The following is a 16,002-nucleotide window of genomic DNA, read 5'->3' on the forward strand; positions in this document are numbered from 1 at the left end:
ATGGTTTTTAAAAAATGCCCTGTTCATAATATTAACCATACATAAGTAATAATTGTTATGAAATCGTTTAGTACTTTATGAATGTTAAATATAATACGTTTGAAGTTTATTAAAAATTTGTTTTTATATTTATAAAATATATGAATGCATTTAACCTATCAAAATATTTGAAAAAAATTGTCTCTCAATTCAAATGTTGTCACTCCATTTATAACTCGTACTTATGTGATATCGACATGCCGGGAAACTATGTACAATGAAACCTCTCTTAACGGACACCTCTAATTAGCGGACACTTCTCAATAACGGACAAAATTTCCGGTCCCGACATAGTCCCGTTGAAAATAATGAATAATGCTCCTCTAAATAGCCGACACCTCTGAATGACGGACGCGGACAGGTTTAGGTAGTCAGAAGCGTTTAAATATATCTAAAAAACGGACAGCTATCCAAAAAATACGAACTTATTGTGTATACAATACAATATGTACTAGGACAATATTATTATAAATGATATTGTTATGCAGTTTCATTATCAATACCAACTCCAGTCTAATTTTGAGGAAATAGCAATACAAGAAAAAAAAACAAACTAAAATTTCAGATTTTTTTTTCAATTAGTAATTATTTGTATAATATATTTTGTTTCATCCAAATAATTTTAATAAATCATGTTATGATAAACCTAAAGTAAGATATTTTTTAAAAAGTCAATCAAATTTAAATTTTCAGACATAAATACATAAAAACATAAATATTGTTTTATTAATTTTTCCCAACAGCGGACAATTTTGTCGGCCCTGTGAGTGTCCGTTATCTAGAGGTTTTACTGTATTATAATGTATAGTCCAGGGAAGGTGAACCTTTGGCACGGGTTATGAAGGTGACAATTATAGCCAAATTTTAACAGAACAAAAAAATATTTTTATTTAGTAGTTAAATCTTGCACTTAATGTTGCAATTCTTTATTACTTTCTAAGTAATATAGTTAGGTACTAACTTAGTAGTTCGGAACTGACTTAAGAAAAATGAAAATATTCCATGAACACTCAAAAGTCAAAAGTCAATATTTCACATTTGTAACAATAGTTGTGAACATTAATTTTCCACTGTGAGAAACTAATGCTACTTGTTTTTCATGAACACCAATAATCACTCCGAAAGAAGCTTGGAAGTCCACTACCGCCTGGTGTATACAGTATACTGTAAAGTCGATGCCAATGATTATGTACTACTTTAAGGTGATATTCAATAAATTATGTCAATACCTACCCACGTTTGGGTACATAAGTGTTTGTGTGAGTATGGTAGATCGTTTATTAACTTGGTACATTCGAGGGAAATAATTTCTTGCTATACAATTTGGAACATAACCAGTCGATAAGTGCCAATTAAGTTTGGCATTTGTGAATTTTCAGTATACTTACGTGAGAAAAAAAAATAATATCTTACTAATTTCACACGATGACTTCATTGGGAGGTAGTTAATATGCAGTGCTTTGTTGTAGTATAGTTACACATTTTATTAAGAGTTTACAAAGATAACATATTTTTCTGAATGAAATCATTTTAAGTTGTACAATTTCAAGTTATATATGGGTATTATATACTAGGTAATGAATAAGTGATAGTACTTAATAGTGAATAAGTTAACAAGACGAAAGCCCTAAAAGTAGGTATGTGTAGAGTGTTTTATAGTCTGTCGGTTTATCACCGGAAAAAGTGCATGTAAAACCTATTTAAAATTTGTAATATAATAATTACAGTACAGCGTAATTTCGGTACATATTTTATGTGTTTTAAAATGCACTTATAAGTTATAATACGCACATCTCAAGCACGTGCTTAACCATTTATTTATTTTTTGAACATTATTAGTAGGTGGGTAAATTATAACCATAATATTATTATAGTTGTTCTGCAGCGAGTTAATTGACCAATAATTACGCACCGAAATTCTATTTTCGTAACATATAATTTTTTGTGTCCTCGTACGCAATTGATGATTACAATATTACACATTAGCGGTGCATGTGCACCTATTTTTTATTGTATATCTGAATAATATTATATACACACACGCCACACAAACGCACGCACATACATATATTATTTATGCTGTTATCAAACGCGGGCGTACAGAACCTATTTGTTTGGTTTCGCAGACGAAAATTAATTCAAATTAGTATCCGCGCAAGAAGAGTTCAGGGATAAACGGTTTCATGTGGGTACTCGCATTATCCAATACGGCGTAGTTTATTAATATAGTTGTACCAGCGTAATCTAAGTATACTTCGAGACGATTTAATTCACCGGCAACAAACTATGTTTTGTTTGTTTATTTTTTAAAAATGTTATACAGGTACTTACCTATCATCACTATTAGGTATACTCAAGTGATGCACCGAACGTGCTTTCCCCTGATTTTTTTCGTTCAATAATGAGTTCATTTAAATAAATTGTGATATTGGTAATTTTTAAATGCACTGGAGGACCTTTTTTTTTTTAAACACTTAAACTCAAGTCGTGGTACAAACATCTCTTTTTTCTAGCGAGAATCAGCCTTTTATTGCACAGCTTTAAGAAGAGGTTTTTTTCAATGTTAGTGTACCTTCGGAGATCGAAATTCAAACTTTTATAGTTTCTGAGTTATTAAACTTTAAATACCTACTGAGGATAATAATCCATGATTAAAGGCTTAGAAGCCCCCCGCTATGATGATTGTAACTTGTAAGTTATAGCAATTAAAATTAATGTATTAACAATTCATAATTTGTTATAAGTACTAGACTAAATATTAATCTATTTTATATTTTATGTAAAACCATTATTAAGGACTATAATATTATTATCCTTGGTAGTTGGTACATAATATTAAGTTTAATAACTCTGAAACTTCTTGTTCGAATCTTGATTAATATTTTATTAACATTAAAAAAAAAATCGCTTTTAACAATTAACTATAAAAAGGGCGGTTCTCATCTGAAAAAAAGAAATTAGTGTCGGCAAAAGATACTCCATAAATGCCATAAATTTCTAAGGATTGGTAAATATGGACTTCAAGTATACTTAAAATTTTAAAAGAGTCAGAATTTGAATTAATGCATTATAAAATCATAAAATGGGGTCAGAAATGAGCATCAGTGTTAAACATTTACATACAATATTTTATCAGCCCCCGATGTCGTAGTATTTGGACACTTTATGACATGGTTACCGGTATGATGGTATTATAGTAACTAAACATACAATGCATGTCCATTACATGTATTCGTACATTACGGTATTATTTTTGGTAAATGAACAATTTTTAGTTTGTTAGTTTCTACTTAAATCATTGTAGGTATATGGTATGATAGGTTTGGGCTTTCAGTCTTTGGAATTTGAATATAACTATCATACAAAATAATATAATCATAAAGTGATATTTGTATTTTAATAAATATATTAAATTCACTAGTCGCAATGATTTGAGATTTTTTGGTCATGTTATAATTAGTGGCGACTCAGAAACAGTGCCATTGGCTACGAATGTAAATATTAAAGGAAAGAGAGGAAAGCCCCTAGAAAAAATAGATGGTCAGAATACTAAGAATGACATGAAAATAGCTGGCGTGAGTAAAGGAGAGGAGTAGGGTACAGAGTTCTGTGAAGATGTATTTACTACAGTCTGAAAGGGTTGCCAAACCCATTTATGTATTAGTTGGGATAGATGGGCGAAGAAGAATGATAATAATAAGAAGATATTAACAATAGGTTATGTTATAAGTGTACCTCAAATTTCAAAAAGCACTTAGTTGTTGTGAGCAGTGTTAAATATTTTTATTTATGAATTGGTATAGTAAATACCTAATTGGAATTGTAGAGCTAATTGCAGTAGTCCAAAGAGTACCTAATGAACAACAATGTCATTCAAATGTCAGAATGCCATTAATGAGTATTGTGTAGGTAGATATATCTATTAATAAGTACATAAATAATAATGGAAATATAACTTAATGATTGGATTTGAACTAAATATATAATATATTTATATAGATCAATAAAATGTTAAGTGTACATTAAAATTACAAAATATTAGAGACAAATTTTTTCTTTGTATGTATACTTAACTACACATAACATATTTTAATGCAATATGGTTAATAGTTGGATAATAAGTAATAACTAATAACGTATAGGTTTCGTGTAGTTGTTTTAAAATTATTTATTGTTTGGTATGCATATGATTAGAAAGAGCAACGTAATAGCCTCATTGTATCAATGTCATCAATAATTTATACTGTTTTTATAATGTTGAAAGAATGCCTACCATATAGTAAGCGATGCACTAAATAATATATTTAAAAAACCATACATTTGTTCTAGAAGAATTTAGATACACATATCCATTAATGAATGTTTACTAAAACCGAGTACAAATACTTTTTTATTTGTACGTAACTCTTAAGTGCTCGATACTAAAATAACTACATATGATCATCATTACATAATATTATGGTTCATTATTAGAACGAGGTAAAAATAAGGCTCTGTAAGAACATTTTTTTTTTATTGATAGTAGAAATTCATAAAACTTATGCTTAAGTAATTTTTAATGTTAATTCATTATAAATACCTACCTACATCATTATCCTGTGGACAATATATTATATTTATAAAAGTGACATATCATAATAACACTCACATAATGTAGTCATCATATCATAAAAACATTTATTAACGAATCGAGTCTCAACTCTTCACCACCTAGTTAGTTGGCATCGCGATTAAAGATAGGTACATCTTTGACCGGTTAACACGATATCGAAGAAGCAATAATTCGTTAGATATGTTATCACTTATCAGTTATCACTGAAATCGGATTCATCAGCTTGAGGGGTTTCTTTATTGTTTGGTAACAATCTTAATTTTCTAGAAATCATGCAGGAGTAAAAAGTGTTGCGAATTTTATATCCGTGAAAACAATTTTATCTATCGTCTGAACATTTATCGAGGTCATTGACTATTTAATTGTATTATGTTAAACATGAATTATTTAGTAAACAATTACATTCGTATCTTATCGAAGCACAAATTGTCGAAACAAAATTAAAAACTAAAGTTCATTTTTATGATACAATTTGTAATTAATAGTTTAAGTTAGCTAAAGTAAGTTAACAAATAATCTAAAACATTATCATAATTTTACACAAATACACAATGAAAACTAATATAAAATGAAATACGTTTATTTTATAGTTGATTATCATAACAGTTTTACACCGAATGAAGAGTACTGGGAGGAGTCGGTTTTATGCAATTGATTTGAAATTGTATCGACGCTTCGCACTTATAAAAACATATACATTTTTCGTCTTTTTAAATTTTACCATTTTTACTATTTTCAAATTCTGAATAAAATAAACCGGAGTATTAAAAGATATAATATTTTGTGAATCTAGGTGTAGTACCTATTACACCTAGGTAATAACCTAGCATTTTTTAATTTTTTTTTTGAGAGAAGGCAGTAAATTAAAAAATTTACAAATTTAGTAGAGAACAAAGTATGAATCTAAAAGTAAGTAACTCTAATAAAACAAATGTTCTCCAAAGAATAATCGGTAAACGATTCTCACCTTTCAACCCTTAAAAAAAAAGATACCTCCTGTAGTATACATTTATGGTGAACGTTCTACAAGTACCTATGATATATTACTATGACCCTAATGCAATTCGTAAAAGTGTGATTCATATATACATATAAAAATTTTAATTTGTTTATAATGAAACAAATAAAACATGTAAGATTTCTAAATTAATTCTATACTTGAGTGCCTGAATAATATACTATGGTATTAATATACATATAATAGAAATTATTAATCAGTAAATCAAAAAATTTAAACCATAATTTGTTTGTTTTTTATAAAAATCTAAAAACAATTGAATTCGTTGAATTAAATAATTAAGTATTTGAATGTTCAGAAATTAAAAAATACGCGATAGTTTATACTCTAGTATAACGTGAGAAACAATTTAAATAAATGCATATATTTGATATATTATACAGATTTTTTAACCTTGATTTTGCAAGTTAATAAATACAAGTTTATGTACACAAGAATTATTTTGTATTATGGTTATGTAGAATTGAAGTATTTTTTAAGTAAATTTTAATTTTAATTTAAAACTTTATAGTGAAAAAAATACGAAAAACGCTACCGCGAAATTGAAGTGCATAATTATTATTACTAAATACCAAAACATTATTACAATAGTCAATATTGCATTCTGTTAAACAAATTATAATTCAATTAATTGTAGAATAATTATAATTCATTGAATACTGCTGGAAGGCCTTCAATCTGTTAAACGGCTTATTAATATCCTTGAACGATTAAGTCTTGACCGAAAAATCCATTTTTAAACTATGGATGACCTATACAAACTCTTGAGTGTCGAAAAGGAATCTAAATATTCGTATCTGTGGTATATTTAATTAAAATATTGACAGTTTACTTGGTATATTGAACATCGACGTCTTATAATAATAATAAAAACATATTTTTATAAAATATAATATAGGCACTATTCATATTATAGATATTTTAATAAATTGTTTCACTGCTAAATAGAATCAAACTAAATCATTGGAATAACATGATATAGTATTTAAATTCTAAATATATAAATATTTAGTAATGATTGTTACTACAAATAATAATATTTAGTTTAGTTGATTTTTTTCAAAATTAAAAATGTATATTACATTGTAAAAAGCGAGTATGATATCGAAATATCAACGAGATAATCATTTTTGTTAAGTATTTTTCTTTAAAAATATTTATATTTCATTATTAACATTCAGTGAATAATTTGAAGGGGTTTAATATAGGCAATTCCAATGAAAATAAAATAAAACAAAATAATTTGTTAGAACAATCTAACTATTAACTAGGCATTCTACTTCATTTTACTTCAACTACGTCATCTATGACGATGATATTTTCCAGTTTTAGCAAGATTTCGTTATAAAATACCAACCAATTGGAACTTTTAATTAAAAGTCCAGGTGAAGTATTCATCACTGCAGTAGTTAGGGAGGTGTTGAATGTAATCATTAAATAATTTTACTCAAATAACATAGATACAGTTAAAATTACACCGAATTTATTAAAATGCCATTAATAAAATGTCTAAAACAAATAACCAAAAAAGAGTTCTAGACAAGTTTATTCCATTGTGCTTATCACTGCACAATTTTGGTAACACCGCGACGGTTACAATAATTAAGGTTATACTTAAAAGAAAACAAATCAGCTTTTAAATAAAAAAAAAACTTTATGTTGAAGAAAAATGAGCAAGAAAGTCACGATCAAGAATTTTTTTTCATGTTGCAGAAGTCTTTGACCTTTAATGGAGTTAAAATCTCTCATCAAGATTTGACATTTATTTTTGAAAATCACTTATCACAGCTTGTCGTCTGATTTGAAAAATACTTTAAAAATAAAAACATCTATAACTATTCATAGTTTAAAGATTCATAAAACACCATTGTTCCTTCTGAATATATTTCTGCAGAAGAAATATTGAGTTGTCTTGTGACAAAAGTTTGAAAACAACATTTGACGGTATGAAATTGACCATTCTCTAGACTTTAATAAAATATGAATCATATCTCTTTCTAATTAATAAGGCTCGATGTATTTTAATTCCATTTTTCTTTTCTTAATTGTGCACGATGATGATGGCTGTGTTTAGTTTGGTTCATAAATGTGAAAAAAATGTGCAGTTATCTGCATGCTCGTTCAACCAATATATTTAATGTGCATGAAAAATAATTATAAATTTATAGTCATAACAAATTAATACTTTAATATTATCCGTTACAGTCATTTCTGGCTTTTATTTATTTGTTATTATTATTTATGCTATGCTTGGAGAATGGTGCCATGAGAAAACCTTAAGTAGAAATAGGAAGCCGCAAGGAAAAACATTTGCCAACCTCTGCAACTTCAACAAATAACTTTTTTACCTGAAAATAAAAGGTGGTGTAATCTACTTCACTAACCTTTTCACTTCACGACATAAGTTTAAAATGTCTCAAGAACCTTGGTCATTAGTTTAAAAAAAATATAACTTTTATTACGTGTTTACATATAAAGATACTTTAAAAACACTTTATTTGACAAATTTTACATAACATAGGTATTTTTCAGTAAAGATAATAATTTGAGTTGTTTCTTTCATAAATAAACTGCAAACAGCGCAAACACAGAAGAATGGACGTTTTTATGCACTGTATGAAAATTCTCAAATATGCATTAAATGACAATCTCTCCTTCTTTCTCATGACCTAAAAATATATAGAGGGCTTATGGTGTCCACATTAGACAATCGGCAATCGCCCGACGAATTTGCTGTTTTTTTATTTGTATAACTGATTTGGTTAGGTTAGGAATATTAAGTAATGAATGCATCATAATTATTTAAAAAAATGTTAAGATTATCTTATGGAGATAGGTTAAAGTGTATTAATTATTATTTATTACCCATATACAATATTTACCGAGTACAAATATAAGTAACATACACTAATTTTACTAGTTACTACTTTTAGAAGTGTTGTTAAAATGGAAATGTAACCAATTTTGTGTATAGTGATTAGCATTGCCCTAAATTTTAGATGAATTATTTCGTTTTAATATTAAAATAGGTACCGTTATACTCAAACAGTAGAATGTTTATTACCGGCTACTATACCTTTCTTATATTTTAATTTAACGCATAACATTATATTGTAACATAATACATGTGTTTGTATTTATACTGAAATTTATAATTTTAATATACATTTTTAACAAATCAATAACAGTCAAACAAAAATAAATTAATTCTCATAGAATATTAAAATAACCTGTATAAAAATGAATAACACTAATTTTAGAGTTTTTCAATCATATTAAATTAAAAATAACAAATCTACGTAATACACTGTATATACATTTATTTTTATACAGTAATATTTTTTTAGTACATCTGTTCATTTATGTGTAGGTTTTTTATGTTAAATCTAAAAATGAACTTTTAGATAATATTCATATTATTTTATATCTTATGTATATAGATGCAAAATCAATTTTTTTATACGTTCTCGTCTTGTATTATTTTTTGTATGCAACTGGACATAAAATCAATATTAACTAAAGAGGGTCTAAATTGTCAGATGAATAGCTGTAATATTGAGTAATTAATTATAAAGTTACCGATAAAAAAAAAACGTTTTCAAGTTCAATTTAATTTTTTGATTTTTCAAAGTTTAAACTAGATCAGGATTTATTGTTTATTTTAATCATTATTATATAATTACTTGAATTTTATAAAAATACATTATTTAATGATTGAATGATTGTTAAAAATTGTTTTTTATACAATTGAATACACGGACGAGACTGCGTAGCGTGCGCTCTGTAAGGATAAAATAAAGTCATCGCGTCAGGTAAATTTTTTCACCAAGGACTTGTACCGTTTTTATATTGTATCATAACATTGTATGGCTTGCATAGGTAATGAATATTGAAATAAAATCACACCTTTATCTGACCATTCTAAATAGGTGCGTCATATGTAAAGAAGATGTATTTGTCAACAATATTGTTCAAGTCACGACGGTCATTTTGACATAATATATTGAAGACAGAGTAAAATAAATAGAGTAAATATATTATTTATTGATAGAAGACCCTCGGTTACATGGGCCATTGGGTTTACAAATAATTTAATTGATTACATGAACTATAATATTATTATTACCTATATTGGCAGTAATATTCGTATAATATTATGTTATCTGACTTGAAGTGTGGTGTTCAATATTTGTTAAAAAAATAACAGTAGTTTTGCTCATTATATATAATATCAGAATATCATGTAGAGATAAATCAATTTCGAATTTGCAAATAAAGTGTACAAACTGCCTTTTTTCCATAGAATACCTTTTAAAAATGACTTCTAATAAGTATACTTTTATCTCGTTAGAACAAAACCTGTTCCGTGAACTGAACTTTAACACGTAATTTCTTATAGTGTCGCGCGTACCTATTCTGCGTATTAACTGCATTTGAATGTTATAATATAGCGTTTTGTTGGTAACAAATATATGTGTAGCTACGAAACATATAGGTAGGTAACCGTATTTTTACAATATGTATTTTAATTATTTCTAGGTATAAACAAAAACAAATCGACCTACTCTATTGCATTTGATTATCTATTCAACGGTATATATATTTTATTTTTTTTCATCATCATTTTAATTAGGCTTCAACAGTACAATAGTTATTACTTATTAGCCCAAAAAGATGTACTCATAACAATGAGATTTTTACAATACGCTCTTAACGTTGGTTGGTATATGTTTACATTTGTATTCACACTACACAATATATGTTGGAATTGATAATTTTTTTACATAATTTATTCCGAGAAGACCAAGATGAACCTTAGTATCTTAGTTAGTCAAACAATTTTTAATTCCTTGTTCATGAATAAGGGGCTTGAAACTGGTTTCAGAAGGTCGGTAAACCTTAAAGGCCTTGGACAAAATAACATTGGTCCTCATTGGACCACCAAGTCACGGGATAACTGAAAGAAATGTTTACAGCCGCAGGTCATGTTTATTTTTCATTTATCTAACTGTAGTTTTAGTAAGTAATGTGAAATGTTAAAACATAAAACACGAAAGTTATATATTATTATAATATCATAAAAGTTATGCATTTTCAAATGTTTAATTAATTTGTACAACTATACAAGCACTGAAAAATGCAAAAGTGTAAACTCAAAAGGATCAGATTTTTATTTATGTTAGGCTTAATAAGTAATAACACATTAAGTTAAAATTTATTTTTTGAGATAGGTATGTTTAAAATAAAGAAATAAAAAATTAAACTAGGACGAGAGTTACAATCAACAATGATAAAAGAGAACTAAAAAAATAGTAATTCATTTAAAGATTCATTCGAACACGTGTTTTTCTTTATATTTTATATTCGTATTTACAGTGTGAGTAACCAAGCACGCTCATTCAAGCACTTTTTCTTCAATAATGAAGTTATTTAAATCTGATTTTTGGAATTTATAAATATACTTACAGACCATATTATTTTCAAATTCTTGAGAGTTTTTGTAATACTTAAGTAGTGCCATGTGGAGATATACTAACTTCGGTTTTTCAAACAAGAATCCGGGGTCCCCTCTTCCAACTAAAAATTATTTAGATAAGATAATTGAGATAATTTTTCTGAACAATTTGACCTATTAGAACCAACATTGGTATGCATAGTTTTCGAGTTATTGAACTTTGTGTTTTAAGGATCAAAGGTCTATTTTAAAGGTTTTATAATATATGGGGCTATGGTGTTTTGAAAATGTTAGTCAGTTAATCTATCAACATGAAAATTTGTAAAAATGGCCCAAGTATAATAAATGCTAGTTTCCCTACTACGTCTATTTTAGATTTTTATAAAAACATTTTTATAGACTATTATCATTAGAACAAACCTTTTAATAACTAAGATACTAATCATTCCAATTTTTAACTAGGTTCACCCTTCTCAAGCACTATGCAGTAAATAAAAATTCAAATTTAAAAAAATAGTCTGTGTATATTTAAAAATTACAAAAATCAGAATTTAAAATAATTAATTATTAAAGGAAAACATGGAGGTGAACACTCTTGGTAAATCATCATGTATATGGTAAACTAAAGTAATCATATATTTTGTAAGTTTTTATGTAACAATGCACAATGTAACACATTAAGTACTAAGATTAATTGATCAAAGTCTGAAATCATCACTTTGTCTTAGATCAGTCAGAATAAATGAACACATTTTGGCTGATATTCATACTTTCACTTACAAACGTATTACACACATAATATAGGTAGATTTATCAAATTTCCTATTCGGAGTATAAATGTTGAAAGCATTTGTTCAAACAGTTTAAAATGAAGTTTGATCTGCTAAAAACATTTTTAGTACCTATTGTTTATTTTTTAATTGGATTTAGGTACTAAAAATAAAATAAGCCGTATATAGAAATAAGATAATAATTGTTATTATACTCTCTTTAAAACCATAACACTAATGATGTTAATCTACATTAATAATTATTTTGAGTGGTATGACAAAGTCGTTCAGAGGAACTTATCTATAATACTGGTTTTTTGACATTGTAATAATGTAATTATTTAATTATTTTAGTGAGTTGACTATGTGGATCAGATTTTAGATATTACAGTTACATTTTCTGTTTAAAACTTTTATAGGTACATTTAAAGGAACGGCATAATATTATGAATTTATCTTCAAACCTATAAGGAAGAAAATCCAGTGGAAAATTATAAACTTTGTTGAGCTACATTAAAACAGTTCAACTAACACTTACACAAACGATATTATTTATATGTTTTTTGAATTCATAAAATGTACGTTATTTTTAAGATTCATTATAAGGTTAAAATTATTGTATAACTGTAAAGTTGTTTATGCATTTGAGATGTGAATGTATTTATAAATATAACAAGAATTACCTTGTCTTTAAAACCAGAACTATTAACTTGAATTACCATACTATCATATAAATTATAAATATGGTGTGGGTATCATAAGAGACTATTGCAGTGACAGATTTAAACATTTTAGCCGGAGAGTATTATTACTCCAAGCTTTTAAAATGGGGTGTAAGTATAACGCCAATAAATTATTTGTATGCACAGATATTGTTAAGTTTTGTATGATTTTTTTATACCTTTTAAAAATATTTGTTTGTTCTTATTGTCATGGTCAGTTATTGTTGACATGCCTCGAATTAACAATACAACTCATAGTCACGAATTCAGATACAATACGACTATATAATATTATATACTTCAATACTTGAAATAACTATAGCACATGTACTATGTATACATAGGTAGAGTTATGTGTACAACTATACATATTGTTACTATGAATTATAAATAAGATGAAATCTTTATATTATATTCAAGATATATAAATTTTTTTTACTAAATTTCTCTTCTTGGTTAAGTCAGCTGATTGGGATTCAATCTTGTTTTCGACTGGATATCGATACCCGAGTATATCTAGTTTAAAATTATTTTCTTCGGAATTTGTATGACCTCTTCAATATCTAAATTGTTTAACTTAAATTTCCGTTGATTGTTGCAGTTAAGTTATAGAACATACGATTTAATGAAAAAGCAAACTAATAATTATTATTAATATGCTCGATAAGACATTTGTTGGAACGGGTCGATCCGCAGACAAATGATAAGTGCACAGCGAAGACGTTGTACTGACGGAATATTAGTATTTTAGTACCTACCCAGGTAACGTTTCAATTTGTGTAAAAAAATCACGCTCATGACGAAATGCACCGTTAAAAATATTAAGAGTGCTTATAATGGTTAACGACAGTGAATATCATTATAGATTTGCATAAATAATACAGCTTCTATCTGCAATGATATGTCGTATACATATCTATATAGTATGGTCGTTCTCGTGCCACAGTACAACGGATTTTCATCTGAATGTGTCGTTGTTGAGCGATTCTTTCCACAAAACGACTTGGGCACAATTATCCTAATACCTGAATAGAACGTGAAAACGATAGTTCTGTTAACACAATATAATAATGTATAATAAGCAATAAATCTCGCCGTCGAGCATGTAACAATTCCATTAGAGCCTGCCGCCTGCTCTGGACATATTATTCGTCTAGGGTGCTATCAGAATATACGTCTTACAATAATTATTTATTCTACGTCTAGCTATGGACTAAGATAAATCGTTCGTGTAAGTTGACGCTATTAGCTCTAAAATATTGTATATTATTATGTTTTTGTGATAGATACAACGATCGCCGGATACCAACCACGGTTGACCATGTATACCAAATTCTGTATGTACAAGACAAAAAAATTATTATTCCGTTTTAAGAATACGCTAAAATACCATACAACTCTATGTAACTACGGGTATAAGTATTACTGATACAGATTTGATCGTCGTGAGACATATATAGGTTACCAATACCTTACCAATAAAATGTCTTATAAGAGAAAAACGTTTTTATTTTTATTTTGACTGCATTGGCATAAATATTCTGATTGGTCGGAAATAAAAATAATAATTTATATTTTTAAGAAACCAGCACATTTTTTTTAGCGAAAAATGAAATATAAAAGTTTATTTCACAGAATGATAAGGTTAGTTTGTGTTGATTTTTTTTCATGTTGTTAATGAATATAGATAGAAATGCATATATTTATTAGCAACTCCATTGAGTAGGCCACTGATTTAAACCAATGTCGAAGGACCACATAATATTATATCGATAAATTAAAATAAGATAATGATAATATTATGATATATTATACATTTATATCGACCAACGAATGTTGTACGCATCATCTATATAAATCGAAACGGCCATCGATCACCCGAGGTCAATGTCGTACGAATTATTATTGACAGGTTGGACGAATGCTGAATACTATATTATAATATTTTACACACATCGCTTAAAAAATATTATATTTTAATAAAGCGTAATTTTGCTATTAGTGTATTACATTGGAATCGTATTGGCAAAAACAAATTATATAATTATATGCGAAAAACCTTCGCTGTCCTATATTAACTACCAAAAGTGTGCTACACAGTGCTGAAAAAAATAATTTAATATGAAAATAAGTATGTATATAAAATAGTATGTAATAAATAAATATGTTCATAATAAACATAATATTTTATATTGTTTTCCGAAGAAATTGGATTCAATTACACGTCGACGACGAAGACAATAATATATTATTTATTCAGAGTGATTCACTGACCACGTAGCTCATCTCAATTTTATCCTTTAACAATGAATTTTTCAAAAGCTTATTTAAGCAATTTTTTAAAGTATAATTTAAAGACAAATATTTTCAAATATTTAGATTGAAATTAACCACCCAAAAAATTTGAACCACGCTTTTTTACTGTAAATTGTTAAGTTATGTTAATTAAATATTAATCATAATTTGGATTATAAAACTTTATACGCGATATCCATAATAATAGGTTTAAAGATACGGGGCTTATGATGAGAATATGAAAATTATAGTATTTAATTAAAATCGTATAATTTATAAAAATATTGACTTTGGTGTATAATAGCTAACAATTACTTGATGTCTAGGCAATTTACTATATTATCATACATTTTATACTTAATTTAAAACCTATTTCAAATATTACTATCCTAAATTCACAAAGTTTGATAACTCAAAACAATTATCTGTAGTAAAATCAATTATTGCAGTATTATACACAGTAGATCTTATCTTTTGGTTAAAAGATATAACCACAGGATGCTCCTTAAATGGCTCAAATGGTATAAAACAAATCTATAAGTAGGTACCTATCTATATAGTGGTATTTTAATTACGGGTAACTTACAAGTTCCAAATATCAGAACTGTAATAAGCGTCAGTACAAAAAGGGGTAGGGGTCGAGTTATGAGCATGTTTGATGAATCACCGCCCTGCAGTATACGCACAGTACATAATACCACGGTACAAACAGGCAGATAATGCACAAAATTAAAAATATTAACATTTGAGCATCGCGGCGTGAAACGAAACGTGAAACATAGTTTTAAGCCTTCGATGTTCTCTCATTTAAAAAAAAAAAAATCGCGTCGGATAAAGACGTAAAATATACGAACAAACAAGAGGGCTGTATGGTGTATTATAAAAATATTGTTTTGTGGTCATACGGCCGATACAGGTACCTCCTACTAGCGTCGAGATGAACGATTTCGAAACGGTTGTCACGCAATATCACGCCAAACATCCGTGCATCGCGCATCATCATCATAAATGCATATTATTATAACAATAATATCGCAATATAATTATGCCCAAAGAAGCGAGCTGGTATCATGATAAATATTATTATAATA

The sequence above is a fragment of the Myzus persicae genome, unplaced genomic scaffold (genome assembly GCF_001856785.1).
Source record: "Myzus persicae strain clone G006 unplaced genomic scaffold, MPER_G0061.0, whole genome shotgun sequence".
Lineage (NCBI taxonomy): Eukaryota > Metazoa > Arthropoda > Insecta > Hemiptera > Aphididae > Myzus > Myzus persicae.